Source organism: Haliotis rubra, unplaced genomic scaffold (assembly GCF_003918875.1).
Source record: "Haliotis rubra isolate DU_JTF1 unplaced genomic scaffold, ASM391887v1 Scf92, whole genome shotgun sequence".
Taxonomy (NCBI): Eukaryota; Metazoa; Mollusca; class Gastropoda; order Lepetellida; family Haliotidae; genus Haliotis; species Haliotis rubra.
Genome location: NW_025767657.1, coordinates 2,353,475 through 2,374,055, shown reverse-complemented (window position 1 = coordinate 2,374,055; position 20,581 = coordinate 2,353,475).

The window sequence follows — 20,581 nt, the reverse complement described above, 5'->3', positions numbered from 1 at the left end:
TGAAACAGCTATTTCCTTTCCTGTCTGCCCATGGGTAATTAAGTCATTGTATCAGTCTTGGTATGGTAACCCGTGAAGATCCGGGTTAGAATTAATCTTCAGTAACCCATGCTTGTCCTAAAAGGCGACAAACGGAGGTAGGTGGTCAGAATCGCTGAATTGGTTGACACATGTCATCGTATCCCAATTGCTTGGATCAATGCTTATGCTGTTGATCACTGGCTTGTCTGGTCCAGACTCGATTGTTTACAGACCGGAATATTCATTGCTGGAATATTGCCGAGTGCGGCATAACACTACACTCACACACATGGTATTGGTATCATTTAATTTTATCTTCTGTTTAAATGGCTGAATGATTGTAAAGGAATTATTATATATCTGTGTACAATGATATATAGCCATGTGATACTACACATCCCTTACACCACCATCCTCCACATGTCCCCTCCCGACATCTGTCCACCTTTACCCACAGGTATCTGGTGCAACTCCTGACTCTTCTGCTTTCTAGCGATACAGTCTTGGCCTTGTTACTCAGTATCAAGAGGATATTCAGAATGTCGAGAGAAATAACCATGGGGAGATTATTCCCGATTGTTCATTATGCATTCTTCATGGTATCAATAGTCTCACTCAGTCATTGACGTATGACGTTCTTTCCAGCATTCTGCTATACTTCCCGTGTGTCACGTGACGGCATTCCACGGTGACCACGCCTCTGTGGTATTCGTGTTAAAGGTCTGTACAGTTTCTGTGAGCACATGCTGATTTAGGTGTAACTGTATAATAATTTAATGCATTTTAAAGTTTATCTACAACTGTCAGTTTTTGTCCATGTGTTTTCCCAGTAGATCGGCAAGTTGTTCAGTTATAACGAAGTGCCTCTTTGCATCCGGTGGCATGTTGCAAGATTTGTCACAAAGAATCTGAAAGATTGTCTATAGAGTCAATACTGCATCACATGTTTCAGGCTTTGCATCTGGTGGCTTGTCTGCTGGCAATACTGCATCACATGTTTCAGGCTTTGCATCTGGTGGCTTGTCTGGTGGCAATACTGCATCACATGTTTCAGGCTTTGCATCTGGTGGCTTGTCTGGTGGCAATACTGCATCACATGTTTCAGGCTTTGCATCTGGTGGCTTGTCTGCTGGCAATACTGCATCACATGTTTCAGGCTTTGCATCTGGTTTCAGGCTTGTCTCTGGTGGCAATACTGCATCACACATGTTTCAGGCTTTGCATCTGGTGGCTTGTCTGCTGGCAATACTGCATCACATGTTTCAGGCTTTGCATCTGGTGGCTTGTCTGCTGGCAATACTGCATCACATGTTTCAGGCTTTGCATCTGGTGGCTTATCTAGTGGCAATACTGCATCATACGATTCAGGCTTTGAATTTGGCCTTTGTTAGACCTTGAGGACGTTTCCACATTTGGCAAATCAGTGACCAACATGATTTTCTGTTTATTTCCCTGGACTTCTGCCATGTGTTCCAGTGGTCTTAGGTGAACAGTTAACTCGTTTGTTACACGTACCAACGGTAGGTTTGAACACGTTCATCCTTTACGATCACCGTGTATGACCACTTGTTGATACTGATTCATAAACGCCCGCTTATCAGAGTCAGGGAGCGGTGGGGCAGCCAAGTGGTTAAGCGTTTGCTTGTCACGCCGAAGGCCCGAGCTCGATTCCCTACATGGATACAATGTGTGAACCCCGTTTCTGGTGTCCCTCGCCATGATATTGCTGGAATATTGCTAAAAGCGGCGTAAACCTAAGCTCACGCGATAGGCACTCACTCACTCAATCAGGAAACCTACACATTTTAGGATGTTTTAAGTTTCATAAGCACAATCTGAAGGCCTACAGTATCTTGTTAACAGAGCAAAATATTCGAGGAGTAATATTTTTTAGTCAAACGGAAATATTGTCAGTGTCAGCAGTTGCCTATCATGCAATATCCAAGTATCAAAATTAATTCATATGAGTGCCTATAAAACCATGCTTTAAATATTTCAGCTTTTTTATAAAGAGTTGCATGGGACTTTGGATTGAATTACCTTCCTCCATGTTGATCGAATACGAAAACTATGAGAGAAAAATAGTGATCGACTTTCTGGAGTATTGGACGGAGTGAAATAAAGTGTATATCTTAATTATGAGAACATTATTTGAAGTTTTGTTACCACATAAATTATTCACATATATTTGTACATTTTAGGAGTAATATTACAACAGTAATTTTGATTAATTCACTGGAAATGATAGCAAGGTATGTTTTAATAATCTTGCTTTTTTAGTAAACGTGAAAAGGTAATAAAATTAATAATAATCTAATCAATAATAAATAATTATTAAATTGATTGACATATCAGATTCTTATGATTTTAAGGCAGAACTAGGCAAACAAACACTATACATATCATGGCAGGACAATCACTTGGTATTAACTTAGTTAATTCTTGGCTCCTGCTTTTAGATGTTTTTAAATACTACATTTACTAATAAGATCATTCTGAAAGTGATTGCTATATCATAACTCATTAAAGTTATTTCAACATCCAGAGAATTTGAAAAAAGCAAAGGCTACGTTTTGGTCAAACCCTGGTCAGGCATTATCCAGTCCTGCAGGGCATATAGATTTTCGAAGCTCTCTTAGCGCTAAGATAGTCGGAAGTGCCATGCATTAACATTAACTTACGACTATCTTAGCGCTAAGAGTTTCGAAAATCTAGGCCTGGAACAGAATAACACAAAATCTCAGTTGACTTTTCATGTAACGGAATAAATATTGAAACATATATTTAACCCATATTTGATGTAATTCTTCTGATAATTCATCAGTTTTTTAGGAGGTTATCAATATTTGAAGACTGAGCCAAAGCTAGTGTTGATTAAGATGATGGATTTTGACAAATTGTTCAAGGCTTGTTGATGGTTATTTGGAAAATGAGCTTCATATTAAATTGCACACTGGTTTGTAGGAGGTGAATGCTTCAGGACATTTTCATGTCTGTTTTCCTAAACCTTTGTTATGACTTTTAACAAATTTTGAATCAACTTTACTTTAATTTTTTTGACACCAGTAAGTATCTCAGAAAAGGAAATAGATCAAAATCAGTGTTATGTCCTCTAGGGATATGGTCTCAGATCTAATAAAACAAAGATTATCATTTGTTTAATTAAGAAGCAATAATGTCAATATGTAATTGTATTGACAAAAGCTTTGGACATAGGATATATTCTTTGCACCTTATTTACACTATTAGTTAGCAGTTAAACGTCTCTGATGAAAAACAATAGATCTACATTTGTATTTTGTGTAACATTCTATTTTAATGCTAGTCAATTGTTCGGATAACTGTGGATCTCTTTTTTCCAAGATTTTTTGCATCACATGTTTCCTATTTCTGGAAGATGGCTCAGCTAGTGTACAGGTGCAGACTGTATCTTGGATCTTTTTTGTGTTCTGGTACTGTGACATACCTGTACATAAACGCTGGCAGTTCATGAAGTCCAGTATTGTGGAAGTTTGTATGTAAATTAGGATTCAACAACAAAGTACATATAGAAAAGTAAAATGGAAATGATTTAAAAAATGATTTCCTTATATTCAGTGTCAGTTTATCATTGTGTACAGATTTTGAAGAGAGAAACTTTACTGAGAATTGCTGCAGATCAGCTGTTGAATATTTGCTTCTGGGTATGTCCAGATCTAGATACATCCATGGAAACATACTGTTTACAAGCCCAATTACTTTTCCAGATTTCCAAATGTGATTGATTTGTTTACATAATTATATACAGACAAATAAAGTGATAGAAACACATGTTTTCAGATTATTGAACTAAATTTGAACAACGCCAACGGATAATAAATCTACGCGCAGATACCATAATCGATCTGCAACATAACAAAAGGTTCTGCAACATGAGTTTATAAAATTATAAACTCAAACAACAAAATTTCAGTTACCCTTCCCCTGCTAATATCTGTGACGGAGGTGAATTGCCATTATCAGAGTCGGAGGAAGACGCCTCATGGATGTGGTTTGGTCGCCTCACTTTCACCATGTTGTTCATTATATTAGATGTATGTATCATGATAATCTACGTTTTGAAGATCTTAAGAACACATATAAACGCCATTGTGGAAGAATTACCGACTATCAAACCGGTATTCATATTTGCAAATTTGTATTCATATTACAACACGATTATTAAATATATTCCACTATCACTTTTATATTCACTCAGATGAAAATGGATCAGGATCTGTTTCGTGACAACGTAGTATCAAATGGAGTACATACATACATGTATATATGCAGTATTAGAGTACAGTGAACTGCGTTTATAACAAACACGCTTACATCGAACTGACGGATATAACGAAGTGTCTTTCTTATCCCGGACTGATGATGAATATTTTCGCCAACAAACTATAATTTCAAACTATACTATGTCATAACAAATTTAAATTAGTTGTAGCAATTGTAGTTGACTGCACTGAAAAATATTTCATCATACATTCAAAGGAAAATGTTCATTTTTTCTATAGAAAATGTACCAAGTTGTGTTTTTTAAAAACTATATCGTTTTTTCTGTAGATATTTATTTTATTTTTAGAATAATCTGCACGAAGAGAGAATTACTTATGATGAACTTAGTAAATAAGATATTTCTACATTCAGCCAAAGGGGAGCATGTATCACATTGTTTATATGACCGTGAACACCTCAAGTATTTTGGTCACAGGTTGGAACAGCTAGTAATGCCATAATCTAAATATTGACTTTGAATTCACAAAATATTCAGTCCAATATAGATTTTGAATGTGCAGCAACGCAGTTGACCATACTCTGCTCTCCGCATAATGATTTGTTTATTTATCAACTTGAAGCATAACACAACAGAAATCTGTCCTTTAACGTTTTCATTCAAATATTCAGTTAGTGAGTGAGTGAGTATTGTTCTAAGTCGCTTTTAGCAATATTCCAGAAATATCACGGCGGTGGACACCAGAAATCGGCTACACACATTGTACTCATATGGGAAATCGAACCCGGGCCTCCGGCGTGAGGGGCGGTGGGGTAGCCTAGTGGTTAAAGCGTTCGCTCGTCACTCCGAAGACCCGCGTTCGATTCCCCACATGGGCACAATGTGTGAAGACCATTTCTGGTGTCCCCGCTGTGATATTGCTGGAATATTGCTAAAAGCGGCGTAAAACCATATTCACTAACTCCCTCCTCCGGCGTGACGAGCGAACGTTTTAATGGCTAGGCTACGCCACGGCCCCCAAATAGTGAGTGAATTGTCAAACTGAAACATACATCATCACATCACATGACATCACAAAATATGTAAGCAACTGGCTACTTTCCTCTGTCCTAAATCATGCTCATATGTTATTAAACATTGACACAATTTGTAAGTCCAGCAAATTAAATCCTCAGATTAAAGTGTTGTCCATTTAGTTTGATAATGTGATCGGTCTTGGTGGTAAATGTATCCAAAATATTTTGAAATGGAGTACGGTTTATTTAAATATAAACAAAAAACCTTTCCAGATTTGTCATAACCTTCATCTCCTATTATCATTAGTTGAGCGGCCCTTTTCATTGTAATAAGTGCGCTTATTGACCGAGCAGGTTTACTTGAAACTGCTGTTTCCTTTCCTGCCTGCCCATGGGTAATTTAGTCATTGTATCAGTCTTGGTATGGTAACCCGTGAAGATCCGGGTTAGAATTTTGATCTTCAGTAACCCATGCTTGTCGTAAGTGGCCACTAACGGGATCGGGTGGTCAGGCTCGCTGACTTGGTTGACACATGTCATCGGTTCCATATTGCGTAGATCGATGGCCATGCTGTTGATCTCTGGATTGTCTGGTCCAGACTCGATTATTTACAGATCGCCGCCATATAGATGGAATATTGTTGAGTGCGGCGTAAAACTAAACTCACTGACTAACTCATTTGATTCTCATGTTGACCGGCTTCTAACGAGGTTGAGCAAATCAAACCAAAGGCCAATGAGTTTGTAACCCATGACCCATATACCTACAGCTGACGTCAACAAACAACGGAACTGTTGAAGTTATGAGTTCCTGGTACTTGACGAACTATACTGTGTCAATGCAGGTGCGCTGAACAGACATAAGTTCACTCTTCAACCTTATCTTTCAAACGTTCATGTCAGTATATACTGTTTGTATAGAGGCGTGACAAGGCTCTACGTGGAGCGGGTATTGTCTGACAGTTCACCTTCTACTGCAAATGTGACATGTTTACTACGTTTTAAAAGAGCATTTGGTATTTAGTTCTTCATTTAAGCGTCATTTTCAATACGTCGACTACCACGCTTTGTGTCCTCCATTGGGTTGGATGTGAATAGCATGCTCAATAGTAGTAATGTTACTACTCTCAATGTTGTACTTTGTGTCCTCCATTGGGTTGGATGTGAATAGCATGCTCAATAGTAGTAATGTTACTACTCTCAATGTTGTACTTTGTACTTGGGTTGGATGTGAATAGCATGCTAGTAGTAATGTTACTACTCTCAATGTTGTACTTGTCCTCCATTGGGTTGGATGTGAATAGCATGCTCAGTAGTAGTAATGTTACTACTCTCAATGTTGTACTTTGTGTGTCCTCAATTGTTGTGTGAATAGCATGCTCAGTAGTAGTAATGTTACTACCAATTGTACTTTGTGTCCTCCATTGGGGTTGATGTGAATAGCATGCTCAATAGTAGTATTGTTACTACTCTCAATGTTGTACTTTGTGTCCTCCATTGGGTTGGATGTGAATAGCATGCTCAATAGTAGTAATGTTACTACTCTCAATGTTGTACTTTGTGTCCTCCATTGGGTTGGATGTGAATAGCATGCTCAGTAGTAGTAATGTTACTACTCTCAATGTTGTACTTTGTGTCCTCCATTGGGTTGGATGTGAATAGCATGCTCAATAGTAGTAATGTTACTACTCTCAATGTTGTACTTTGTGTCAATGTGTCAATGTATCACACAGGCAATCATGAACAAACACTGTGGCATTAGGAACCACGGGTGGTCAAGTCGTATAAAGCACTTGAATTCGTTGTTCAAAGTTACACCCATTAAGAGTGCGAGAATCCAATTATACACATATTGATGGGTTCGAGTTCCAGATTCGATCTTGCCCATAAAAAGATTCAAGTTAGAATTGGTCTTCAGCAACCCGTGCTTGTCGTAAGAGGCGAATAACGGGATCGGATGATCAGGCTTGGCTTTGTTGACACATTTCATCGTATCCCAATTGTGTAGATCGATGCTGTTGCTTTTGATCACTGGATTAGTCTCCGAATACTCTCCTTACATAGCATAAGGACGATGCTTACACCAAGATTGAGCCAGTGAGTTTAGTTTTACGCCGCACTCAGCAATATTCCAGCTATATGGCGGTGGTCTCATATCTTCTCAAATGGCAGACGGCGGAAACCCATCCAGAGTTGTTCCCCTTATATTACAATCGAGTGTGCTATTGACACCTTAGTTAAGTGCTCATAACCTCAATCACTGGTTTATCTCGTCCGCTCGTCTTGCCGAGGCCCCGGTTTCGATACCCCACATGGGTACAATGTGTGAAGCCCATTGCAAAAAAAGGCGTTAAGCCATACTCACTCAATCACGTAGCCTGTCACGTGACACTGTCAACCAGGAAGTTCTGTGATCAAGAGGCTTCAGGGATATCGTCGATCTGCACAAGCTCTCTTCGATTGACACAGTTCTTGTCACGAAATGATTACGAGGTGAGATATGAATATATTCTTACTTTGGTATATAGTAAAACAAGTTAAATCAATATTTGGTACCGCGAATACCTGAATAAATTGACTTGGCAGGTCTTCAACGTTGGGTGTAGATACCGGTCGGCGTGTTCGATCTGGGGGAAATGTGGAGTCGCTTGTCTGATGAGTGCTCCCTGTGGATGCCCATGAAGGCGCACTCACATATTATAGACATATGGTACGCTTCATGATACGACGCTCATCTGTGGGATCCGTGATCGGTCAACCAACCAACTTAGTAAAAGAGGAAGGCCACTTGAAATAGAATTTAATTTTACTGGACAATCTCGTTACTGACAATTATTTCACAGAGCTAGAATATTATTAAAAATATTGAATGTAAATCAGAACATTTAAACTAAATGGTAGCAGAACGCCCTAGTAAACATCTGAGGTGAGGTGAGGTGAAATTGGGTTTAACGTCGTGCTTGAGAATATTTCGCTCATATGACGACGTGCATGCGTGTGTATGTGTATGTGAGGCTGCTTGTACTAGCCCAGACTTAAGCTGGGTTTATAGTGCTAGCCCACTGAGATACCATGTCACAGTGAAGCATGAATACCCCACTCAGACACATTATACTGACTCCGAGACGACCAGTCCTTGTTGTACCGAGCGCCAGGCAGGGACCAACAAGTACCATATTTTTACGTCTTTTGGTATGACGCAGTCTGGGATCGAACCCGCGAGCTTCCGGGCGGACGCTCTAACCTCTACACCACGGAGGCGGTCTAGTTAACATCTGAAGTCAGTCAAACAAGAGATTATCAATAAAACTATTATCAAGTTCTGTATCTTTGAGGATTAACATTGTGATTAGAATACTGCGAGATTTGAGACTTATTTCTCCCGATTAGCTGCATGAGTGAGTGTTGTTTTAAGCCGATTATATCAATATTCCAGCAGTATCACAATTTAGCTTGACACTCTACCCACGTGGCTACCCCCTGTTCTTCCGATTAGCAAAACTATGTACGGAATGTTAACGTATTTCTAAAGTAGATGCCGATTTATATTGTAAAAGCAATAGTAGTAACATAACACTCATGATACACGTTTTTAGCGCATGTCTGTCACAGGCCCTCTGCTCTACAAATTCACCAGCCTCACGATAACAACATTGCTTAACATACAAAGGATCGAAGGCAATAAATGGTACGTCAAGACAGACTGCTATACTTAATTAATGAGGCGGCACTGTACCCATGTTATTTATTAACTTGGAGTTGTTGGGCCGGGGGTACAGTTCCAAGCTCATTTGTAAATAAATACACTCCATTCGTCTCATTAGCCCAGTAGAGTGTGCTTTAAACATTATTGTAATCCTGAGACGTGTTAATATCCACGCAGTTCTCTTTTTTATCATTTTTGCGAATATAAAACAGTTACGGTCATATTAAACATAATGAACTACTAATTTATCATTGTAGTTCGTTATATACGCATTTCGTTAAAAACCAGTGTCCACCCCACCCCCCACCACCTCTCTCTCTCTACTATACACTCTTCAAAAAAAGATACGCATAGGTGATTTTTAGAATATTGGACTCCTGCAGCTGCGGCAAAAACAATACAAATATACTATTTCTTTCCAAAACATCAAAGCTTTGTGTGATTGTAAATAGCTTCAGCGCCAAAACGGGGCAATTTTAAACTTTTCCCTTTGTTTTAGAAGCGTTTGAAGAAATATTTTGCCAAAACGTCACCAAGAAATCATGCAAAGGAAAATGCATGTGAAAGTAAGCGGAAAAGCATGTGGTATCGATCACTAAAAAGGCAAACGTTGTGTTTAATTTTGTCATTCCTTTTTTGCCTGGAAAGAGGAAATCATCATGCTAAGACTGGATGCCTCAAATCGAAACATCGCGATAGGCGGCCTTAAAGCTGGGAAGTCACATTCTGAAGTTTCATGACATCTCAACGTTCATCAAAACACCATATCTGCCTTTGGGATCGTTTCCTGCAGACCAATTTCCCCCAAGATCGCCCTAGAAGCGGGCGTTCAAGAGTTACCACCCAGGCCCAGGACCGCTACATCCGGGTAGCTCACTTGCTTCTGCCACGGCCTTGGAGACTGCTCAGAGCATCCAAACTGCCAGAATGTGAAGTAGGAATTCGACCAAGAAGGACAGTGGTCGCCCCTTTCTGAGAGACTTCCATCGGCGCCATCGCTTGCGACGGTGTCGTACAGTCCGAATCTGAAACCTTAGAAACTAGAGGCGAGTCTGGTTCAGTGATGAATCACAATTCCCTATTCAACGTCGAGATGGAAGGCAGAAATAAACGTTTTGGCCCCAATTGCATTCAGAATCGTCGACAGTTTCGGTGGAGACAGTGTCATGGTGTAGGGTGCATTATCCAGCATACAAAGGTCTGATTTAGTGGTGGTTCAGGGGAATTTGACAGCAACAAAATTACACCAACAAAGTCCATGCACGTGACTGACATTCTTCCGATTATGGACCGACAAGCAATAGTAGTAACATAACACTCATGATACACGTTTTTAGCGCATGTCTGTCACAGGCCCTCTGCTCTACAAATTCACCAGCCTCCACGATAACAACATTGCTTAACATACAAAGGATCGAAGGCAATAAATGGTACGTCAAGACAGACTGCTATACTTAATTAATGAGGCGGCACTGTACCCATGTTATTTATTAACTTGGAGTTGTTGGGCCGGGGGTACAGTTCAAGCTCATTTGTAAATAAATACACTCCATTCGTCTCATTAGCCCAGTAGGTGTGCTTTAAACATTATTGTAATCCTGAGACGTGTTAATATCCACGCAGTTCTCTTTTATCATTTTTTGCGAATATAAAACAGTTACGGTCATATTAAACATAATGAACTACTAATTTATCATTGTAGTTCGTTATATACGCATTTCGTTAAAACCAGTGTCCACCCCACCCCACCACTCTCTCTCTACTATACACTCTTCAAAAAAGATACGCATAGGTGATTTTTAGAATATTGGACTCCTGCAGCTGCGGCAAAAACAATACAAATATACTATTTCTTTCCAAAACATCAAAGCTTTGTGTGATTGTAAATAGCTTCAGCGCCAAAACGGGGCAATTTTAAACTTTTCCCTTTGTTTTAGAAGCGTTTGAAGAAATATTTGCCAAAACGTCACCAAGAAATCATGCAAAGGAAAATGCATGTGAAAGTAAGCGGAAAAGCATGTGGTATCGATCACTAAAAAAAGGCAAACGTTGTGTTTAATTTTGTCATTCCTTTTTGCCTGGAAAAGAGGAAATCATCATGCTAAGACTGGATGCCTCAAATCGAAACATCGCGATAGGCGGCCTTAAAGCTGGGAAGTCACATTCTGAAGTTTCATGACATCTCAACGTTCATCAAAACACCATATCTGCCTTTGGGATCGTTTCCTGCAGACCAATTTCCCCCAAGATCGCCCTAGAAGCGGGCGTTCAAGAGTTACCACCCAGGCCCAGGACCGCTACATCCGGGTAGCTCACTTGCTTCTGCCACGGCCTTGGAGACTGCTCAGAGCATCCAAACTGCCAGAATGTGAAGAATGTGGTAGGAATTCGACCAAGAAGGACAGTTGTCGCCCCTTTCTGAGAGACTTCCATCGGCGCCATCGCTTGCGACGGTGTCGTACAGTCCGAATCTGAAACCTTAGAAACTAGAGGCGAGTCTGGTTCAGTGATGAATCACAATTCCCTATTCAACGTCGAGATGGAAGGCAGAAATAAACGTTTTGGCCCCAATTGCATTCGAATCGTCGACAGTTTCGGTGGAGACAGTGTCATGGTGTGGGGTGCATTATCCAGCATACAAAGGTCTGATTTAGTGGTGGTTCAGGGGAATTTGACAGCAACAAAGTACACCAACAAAGTCCATGCACGTGACTGACATTCTTCCGATTATGGACCGACAGAGGGAGTTGTTCCAGCATGACAACGCTAGTTCACATACAGCATGTGTCACGGTCCGCTACCTTGCCAATTCTAACGTCAATGTCTTGCCATGGCCTTCCCGGTCACCAGATCTAAACCCGACAGAACACCTATGGGATGAACTCGATCGAGGTGTACGTCAACGTCAAACATGCCTCAGACACAACTGACCACTGCAGGAAGAGTTGGGGAGAATTCCGCAAGAGCGTCTTCGTCGACTTATCCAGTCTATGCCGAGCAGTGATTGCTGCCAATGATGGCGATACAAAGCACTAACGTTGACGCCATCTTGTGGACTCAGTAAACAGGAATACAACAATGCAGGCTGTTGTGTTGGCGTTCTTTTTGTCTATATAAATGTGAATTTTCACCTTTTTATCATTGAAATTACATTAAGTAATTGCTCTTAAACTACCGCAATAAATTCTTCTTAATATGGCTTAAGCATTTCTTTTTTGAAGAGTGTGAGTTCACATGAAGGTCAATCAATACATACTTCGAAAAGTATGTTGGAGAACGAAGTGTTTATGACGATGATAAATTTACTGCTGATATAACTGTTCGTTCTCCGTCGATACAAGTACAGTTAAAGAGTTAAACACCACTTTCGAAGTTGAAGGGATCTTTGTAAATACTTCGAATTAACCGAAATTCGACTGAAAAATAAATAAACAACACGAAGAGAAAGGCATTTACTTTGGAACAATCGTGAGTTCGACACATCAGTGTTTAATGTACTTACTGGTGTTTAATGTACTGGTGTTTAATGTACCTACTGGTGTTTCATGTACCTACTGGTGTTTAATGTACTGGTGTTTAATGTACTTACTGGTGTTTAATGTACTTACTTGTGTTTAATGTACTGGTGTTTAATGTACTTACTGGTGTTTATTGTCCGTATTGGTGTTTAATGTACTTACTGGTGTTTAATGTACTGGTGTTTAATGTACTGGTGTTTAATGTACTTACTGGTGTTTAATGTACTGGTGTTTAATGTACGTACTGGTGTTTAATGTACGTATTGGTGTTTAATGTACTTACTGGTGTTTAATGTCCGTATTGGTGTTTAATGTACTTACTGGTGTTTAATGTACTGGTGTTTAATGTACTGGTGTTTAATGTACTTACTGGTGTTTAATGTACTGGTGTTTAATGTACTGGTGTTTAATGTACTTACTGGTGTTTCATGTACCTACTGGTGTTTAATGTACTGGTGTTTAATGTACTTACTGGTGTTTAATGTACTTACTTGTGTTTAATGTACTGGTGTTTAATGTACTTACTGGTGTTTAATGTACTTACTGGTGTTTAATGTACGTACTGGTGTTTAATGTACTTACTGGTGTTTAATGTACTGGTGTTTAATGTACGTACTGGTGTTTAATGTACGTATTGGTGTTTAATGTACTTACTGGTGTTTAATGTACTGGTGTTTAATGTACGTACTGGTGTTTAATGTACGTACTGGTGTTTAATGTACTTACTGGTGTTTAATGTACCTACTGGTGTTTAATGTACGTACTGGTGTTTAATGTACGTTACTGGTGTTTAATGTACCTACTGGTGTTTAATGTACGTACTGGTGTTTAATGTACGTACTGGTGTTTAATGTACGTACTGGTGTTTAATGTACCTACTGGTGTTTAATGTACGTACTGGTGTTTAATGTATCTACCGGTGTTTAATGTACCTACTGGTGTTTAATGTACGTACTGGTGTTTAATGTATCTACCGGTGTTGAATGTACGTACTGGTGTTTAATGTATCTACCGGTGTTTAATGTACGTACTGGTGTTTAATGTACTTACTGTACATATAGTATTCCTAGACATTATTGAGAACGTTGTTTCAGTAAAAATCTAATACATGTATACAAACTATGGAATTTGTGCTTAAATGAATATGTTGAGATATGATTCTCTTAGGGTCAAAGTGTCTTTTCAGTACTTTGTGAGACCTCCTTGCCCTGCAATACACGACTAAATGCGCCTAGGTACACTACCGATCAAAGTTTGTAGGAAATCGTGTGACAGCGTATCCCATTATTCGCCCACTTCTTTCTTCATATCCTCAATATTTTTGGATTAGTCCTTTTTGGATTATTGTCCTTCATTAGTCCCCACACACTCTCAATAATGTTAGGTGGGCCATTCTAAAACTTGAACATTTTCGTCCGACAACCACTGTTTTATGTAGCCAGCAGTGTGTTTTGGGTCGTTATCATGCTGGAAATTCCAGTAGTCATACAGTGTTCGGTCCGTTGGAAGGAGGTGACCATTTAAGATACATGTCAACATATCGCTCCTTCGCCAAGTTTCCAGGGAAAATACCCAATGTCAGCGTCACTCCACGTGATGATATCCCACCCCACATGTGAAATATCGTGCCATGTTTTGGGCGTTGGTAGATAGGTTTCACGGTATCTTTTGTCCAAATCTTCATATGTGAATATGGTTTTATGGATAACAACTTCTTTTTTATTCCGTATACGACGTTTCAGAGCTAATTCTTGCTCCTTCATCAGGTCAATGCTGAGTCAGTGAATGCTGAGTATGCACAGAGAGAGATATATTTGAGACACACGCAGAGAGAGAGAGAGAGAGAGAGGGGGTGCTATGATCTTTGATCCTGGTGACTATGGGGCGTGATGTCTCTCTCTTTTCAATTTTCCACTAATTACAATCTGACCAAATCACCGGCAATCCATAGCACTGAACTTTAGCGGCCTCCCTGCCCTTGTCTTGTGCTCAGTCACAACTCCTCACTGAATATTCTTCAAAATTCTGTATCCTGTAGTCAGAGGAATGTCATGTGTAACAGCTAACTCTTTTGCATTAGTCACATTCCTTTCAAACTCATCTAGAACCAGCTTTCTTCTCTTCTGCCGTCAAATCGGCCATGTCAGCAAAGGAAGCCGTCTGAAATAACTCTTGATGTAGTAAGGTTAATTCTTAAGCCTACAAGAGCTGCTTCCCATATTGAGTACCTTACTACGTAATGCAACACCTATTTCAAAATTCTAAACAAAGATTGTCGCAATAATCTCTGGGAAAACTGTATGTCGTATTATGTTTTCGTATGGATCAGATCCACGCCTACGGACGTATGTTGACCAACCCCATCTCTCAAATGCTGGATTGTACCGTTCCCCATTCTAAAGACAGTGAAATAAGAGGCACAGCATGCAGCGACAAGTCAGAAACCGTCCCCCAAGTTCGGTGAGCACCATACCCTCAGACAGCAGGTACGTCTATACTCATGGGGCGTCTTTTGAATGGTGGTAAAGCTTCAATAATGTCTTATTGTGCTCGTCCTGTGGAATCAGCACGCCGTCGTTCATTTGGTACTTCTTGTAGAGCTGTTCTTGAAACGCTGCTTTCACCTGAACCTCATCTATGGTGGGAATGTGAATTTCTTTTGGAAAATCAGATATTCACACTTGCTTAGAGATGATTGGCTTAATTAGGAAGTCATGAGAAAAAATCAGTAAATATTTGATATACATATTTCCTGATTATACATATTTACTGTGACAAACACATAAACGAAATGTCTTAAAAAGTTTTAATGGAGTGGGTAATCACTGATAAATTGAGCTATGGTATTTCATTGGGTAGCATTATAAACTCACATCAAAAGCACCCAAACAGACGTCATACCACCTCACCTAACTGCATCTCACTTCACCTCACTGCATCTCGCCTCACTTCACTTTACCTCACCTCTCCTGACTGCATCTCACTTCTCACTTACCTCGCCTCACCTCACTGCATCTCACATCACCTCACCTCATTTCATTTTACCTCGCCTCACCAAACCTCTCTGACTTCACTGCATCTCATTTCATCTCACCTCTTTACAGTTTACCTCACCAAACCTCACCTCACTGCATCTCACTTCCTATCACCTTACCTCAACACACCCCACCTCATTTCACTTAACGTCGCCTCCCCTCACCTTACCCCACCTCTCCTCATTTCATCTCACCTCATTGCATCTCACTTCATATCAGTTTACCTCACCTCACTCTATTCAATTCACCCCAACTCATTTCACTGCACAGTATAAAGTAGCAGGAATTAAGTATTTTTCACATTATGTTTCTGTCTGTCGTCAAGCTGGAGAAATGCAACTGAAGGAGAAGAGGCTGCATTTGAAGAGTAATTATCAAATTTTCTGACAGTTCCTGCTGTTTCTGTTGTTGTGATTCTTACTGAAGAATATCAAGGACAGTCTGGCTGGCACATTATTATTTCTGAGTAGAAGACTGGTTTGTAAAGAACCAGCAGTACATAAAGTCCATGTCCTCTATACTATGAAATCATAACCCGATATTCACTCAACAGTTAAAATTGATATTTCGACAGGGGTGTCAACGATGATGGTGATGATGATTCTGATGAATATGAATACGAAAGCAGTTTTGAGGAATATATTAGCGAGGGAGAAGAAGAGGCAAAAGAAGAGGCAGATGCAGAAAGTCAGCCAGTGTATGTTTGTCGTTGTCTTACAGTTTGTCTTTCATGAGATAAACTGACGTAGAAAAGCACACGCCTGGTGTTTTAGGATTACTTAAAAAACAACCAACATTGTAAATAAGTTTAAAGTGTTTGAATTGTGATTTATTGTTTGTTGTACATAATTGACAATGTTGTGACCTAAAAAAACACAATCAAAACATTTTTAAAATTCTAAAATTAATTTTGAAAAATTAATTCCAAAATACCAAATCGGTTATGTTGAGAACAGCAATCAAAAAGGAATGCTACCAAAGATTCTCCAAAAACTGAGCGTATCATGCATCACTGGTGGCGCAAACACATGCAAAGGCAAATCAAGTATTCACCTAAACAAAAAATATACCGGGAACATATGGTAAGTCATCAGTTGGAATTGTATCGGACATCTTATTGTGAGTACTGTGTCAGATTTAATGTCATATATCATGAAACAAGCGCCATAATATTACTTCTGTGTCATTAAGCAAACAAATTAAACACCAAACATACAATTGTTTGATGCGGATGCTACCGGTAGAGCAGGACACCATAAACGATCACCGGGTGTCATCACTGATTTTCAGAGATACACGCATTTAATGTCCATCTTAATTTATCCATTATTCCCATTCGAATCAGTTTGTGGAGACATGCATGCTTTCACAAATTTGGTCCATGTTGTTTGATGACCTTTGTTTAATATTAACAGACATATGTATTTTCAGTGAGTGGGCAACTATAGACCTCCAAAATGGCGTCAAGCTGCTTGTTCCCGAAAACATATCAGGATTCAGATGCAAAGCCATCCCACTTTGGGCTGAGAAACGCACGGAGATGTTGTCTCAATTTCCACACTACCACGACGAGACCATGGACAGCGAGGTGTACGAATTGGAAGGCGAGGATATACAATCTTTGACCTGCAAGCCAAAGTACCTACAGATCCCTCTCTTTCTGCCAACTACGAGACTTGACGTCCACGTTCTCTTCCAGTTCCATGTCATGGTGTGTGGCGATGATGGATGGACACCTGTTCCGGCACAGTACGAGGTACACAATTTAGATATTTCATTCAGTTCATACTGTACGGAAGGCGGAGGGTCGATGGTTTGATCACCGATTGCCTTAACTTGTACCAAAAGACGTAAGATGTCACTTGCTGTTACTTAACATCAATGGCTACGACCCTGCACATTTAAACTTTTTGGGGAATAGGCCCATATACAGCCTCAGAAGAATTCCAACAAACGAACCTGATCCTGTCCTTTTTGATAAAGCCAATTAAGTTATTTATGAGATTGAAATCTGTCATTTTTGACAGCAATGTGACAGGCAAATTCAGGAAAAGCATTTGATATGTCTCGCTTTCATCCCAAATACACTGTCGGCAGGCCTCCTACTGTTCTTTGTGCCCTTGGTTTGGTACCTTCTGATCTCTTGGCGCACTACCAAGAGTAGTTTACTTTAAGTAGGGCTGGATAGCCATGATTAAGTGCCGCATTGTATCTTTCTAGACTAGCACTGGTAAGCTGGGATTAGTGCGCACTCGAACTGACAGACACCCCCGTACTCACGCACCTCCACACATACACTTAAACTGGTGAAATATGAGTGCAATGTACTTACGCGACGTCAAGACCAACTTAACCTTATCTTAATATACTCAGCAGTAAAAAAACCGTCAGTACGAATTCAAAATTAGATTGGCAGTGTAATCAAATCATTACAGAAATGAACATAATAAGCGGATCAAAAACTTTTTTGTGTACAAAATCTTGACACATCAATGAATAACTCATCACAATTTAAAGACATTACGTGAACGTTTGCAGTCCATTCAGACTCTTGACTTCAGTATCTAGTGTGACCACCACGAGCGGCAATAACTGCTGCACGGCGTCTATGCATGGAGTGCACCAATCGATTAATGAAGGCCATTGGCACCTGGAACCTCACTCTGAGAAAGGCCTGGCGCAATAAATCGGCTGTGTTCGGCCTTGGTATGACATTATTCAGTCTCCTCTGAATTTCATGCCAAAGATGTTCAGTTGGGTTTAAATCAGGACTAAGGGCTGACCACTGCATAATGTTGACACCGTTCTGCTGTAGGAAGTCCCGTGTAGCTCTGGCAGTATGGGCCTGGGCGTTATCATGCTGGAAAATGTTGTTCCTGTGACGTGCGAAATGTGGTATGACGTGGCGTCTGAGAGCTTGGTCGATGTAGAGCACCGCTGTGATGCCGCCTCCTCTCCCTGGACCAAGGTTCTGGAACACCACAGGACCTACTCTCTAGTTCAGGCCTATTCCACCCCATACCATGATGCTTGCACCTCCCCACGAGTCTCTTTCCATAACACATTGGTCTGAGTAACGCTGGCCACGTCGTCGCCATATACTTATTCTGCCATCTGCAGTTGATACGCAGTACCGACTCTCCATTGCCTGTATCGCCAGTTTTGGTGTTGTAGGGCAAACTGTAGACGTTCACGCCGATGACGAGGGGTGAGGATAGGTTCCCGCTGTTAAGACGTCGGCGTACTGTATCAGTACTGATTGATCTTCCGTGTGTTCCCGTGTCTGGCGGATTTCGGATGCCTGCAAGGAGGGATTCTGTACATGCTGTCGCACAACGTGGCGGTCTTGTCGTCATGTTGTCACTCTTGGTCTGCCAGTACGGGGACGATCATTTGTGGTGTTGGTGGGCCGGACACGTTGCTGCAGCCTGCAGATGGTCCGAACGTTGACCTGGAAGTGATTGGCAACGGCTTGTGCAGTGTGGCCAGCCTCAAGACTTCCTAGCGCCTGGTGCCTCTTAGCTGTCGTGAGTCACGGCATCCTGCTGACGTTGTAATGTGAATGTTTCAACCAGGTTTAGGGGTGCATTTTATAGGGCTGGTCCTTGTGAACAGCACGTGCAGCATGAGTTGCATGAAAAACATGGATAACACCGTACCATCTCCGAGATCAGGTTGCGTTTTTGAGACCATTTCCTGGGTTCCATTCTGAGTTTGGGGAGGAATATCTCTGCTGAGGTAAAGTTTAAGATGTTGTCAAAAATATACAATCAAAACATTAAATGAGTTTACAGTTATCCGTTTCTGCGAAGGAAAATTCCAAACTGACGTTTCTTTTGCTGCTTAGTATATAAAGTCAAAGTCAAGTCAAAGATGTTTATTGTACAAAAGGCCTCCGGCCCATATACATTGGAGTTATACATATACATTATACACGTGGTGCAAAAAGTAGTAATTAGTGATCTAAACAGCAAGTAATGATACAGGCAGTAAATTATGTACAAGTAGTGAAATACGATGGGTCTACAATTTTTTTTATCGATTGTTACGTTAAATAAGAGCATAACTGATATAGTACAGCTTTATTATTACATGCTGGTCAGTTGATGAAACAAGTAGTTTAAATGCTAATGTAGGAGGCTTACATAGATAATATTTAGCTATATATTTCGTACGCAAATCTTTATACAAAGGACATACATGTAAAAAATTGATTTCATTTTCCACATCTATATTACACAGTGGGCACATTCTCTTGCATCGTTCAATATAAAAATGTCTTCCTTCGTTTACCATTATGTTGATCAAACCTATCCTTAAACGTATAAATGGATATCTTAATTTCTTTGATGTTAAAAACGACAGATGTTTCTCCGGCTGGGGTAGTGATTTGTATATTCTATAAGAGTCGTACCGTGAACTATTATCTATTACTGAATGCCATTCTTGATTAAACATATTAAGACTTCTTTCTCGAAACTGAGTTAAAAACAAACTTGCATCACCAACTGACAGACTTTACCATACAAAACCATAACCATGTGCAAACAGAAGTCATCATACTACTAAAGCCTTCGACAAAACGATTTTAGCCAAATTGACATCATACCCTGGGATCTGTGGTTTGGGGTCAAATATGTATATGTATACCCTTTTACAGCCAATTTCAAGCATTACATAATTTAACATCCTACAAAAATTTAGATCGAAAGAGTCACGATAAGTCAATCAAAATCAGTTTGACAGAAGAATCAGTTTACAACAATAAGCTATGCTGATCACAGATGCACTACATTTAGAACAGCAGTTTTTATGCAAGTGAAAATATTGAATTAATCATAATCAGTTGTGCAGTAAAGTGAATGAGTGATTTTTTTCATAGGCATCCTTTTTTCAGGATTGTCTTCTGAAATTCCCAATACAGGGAGGAAAGTACTTTGTGGCCTATGCACGCCCAATACCAGAGGTCGTGAGGATTTCTAGGAATGCGTCCACTTTCGTCTCTGATAAGGACAAACGCATCA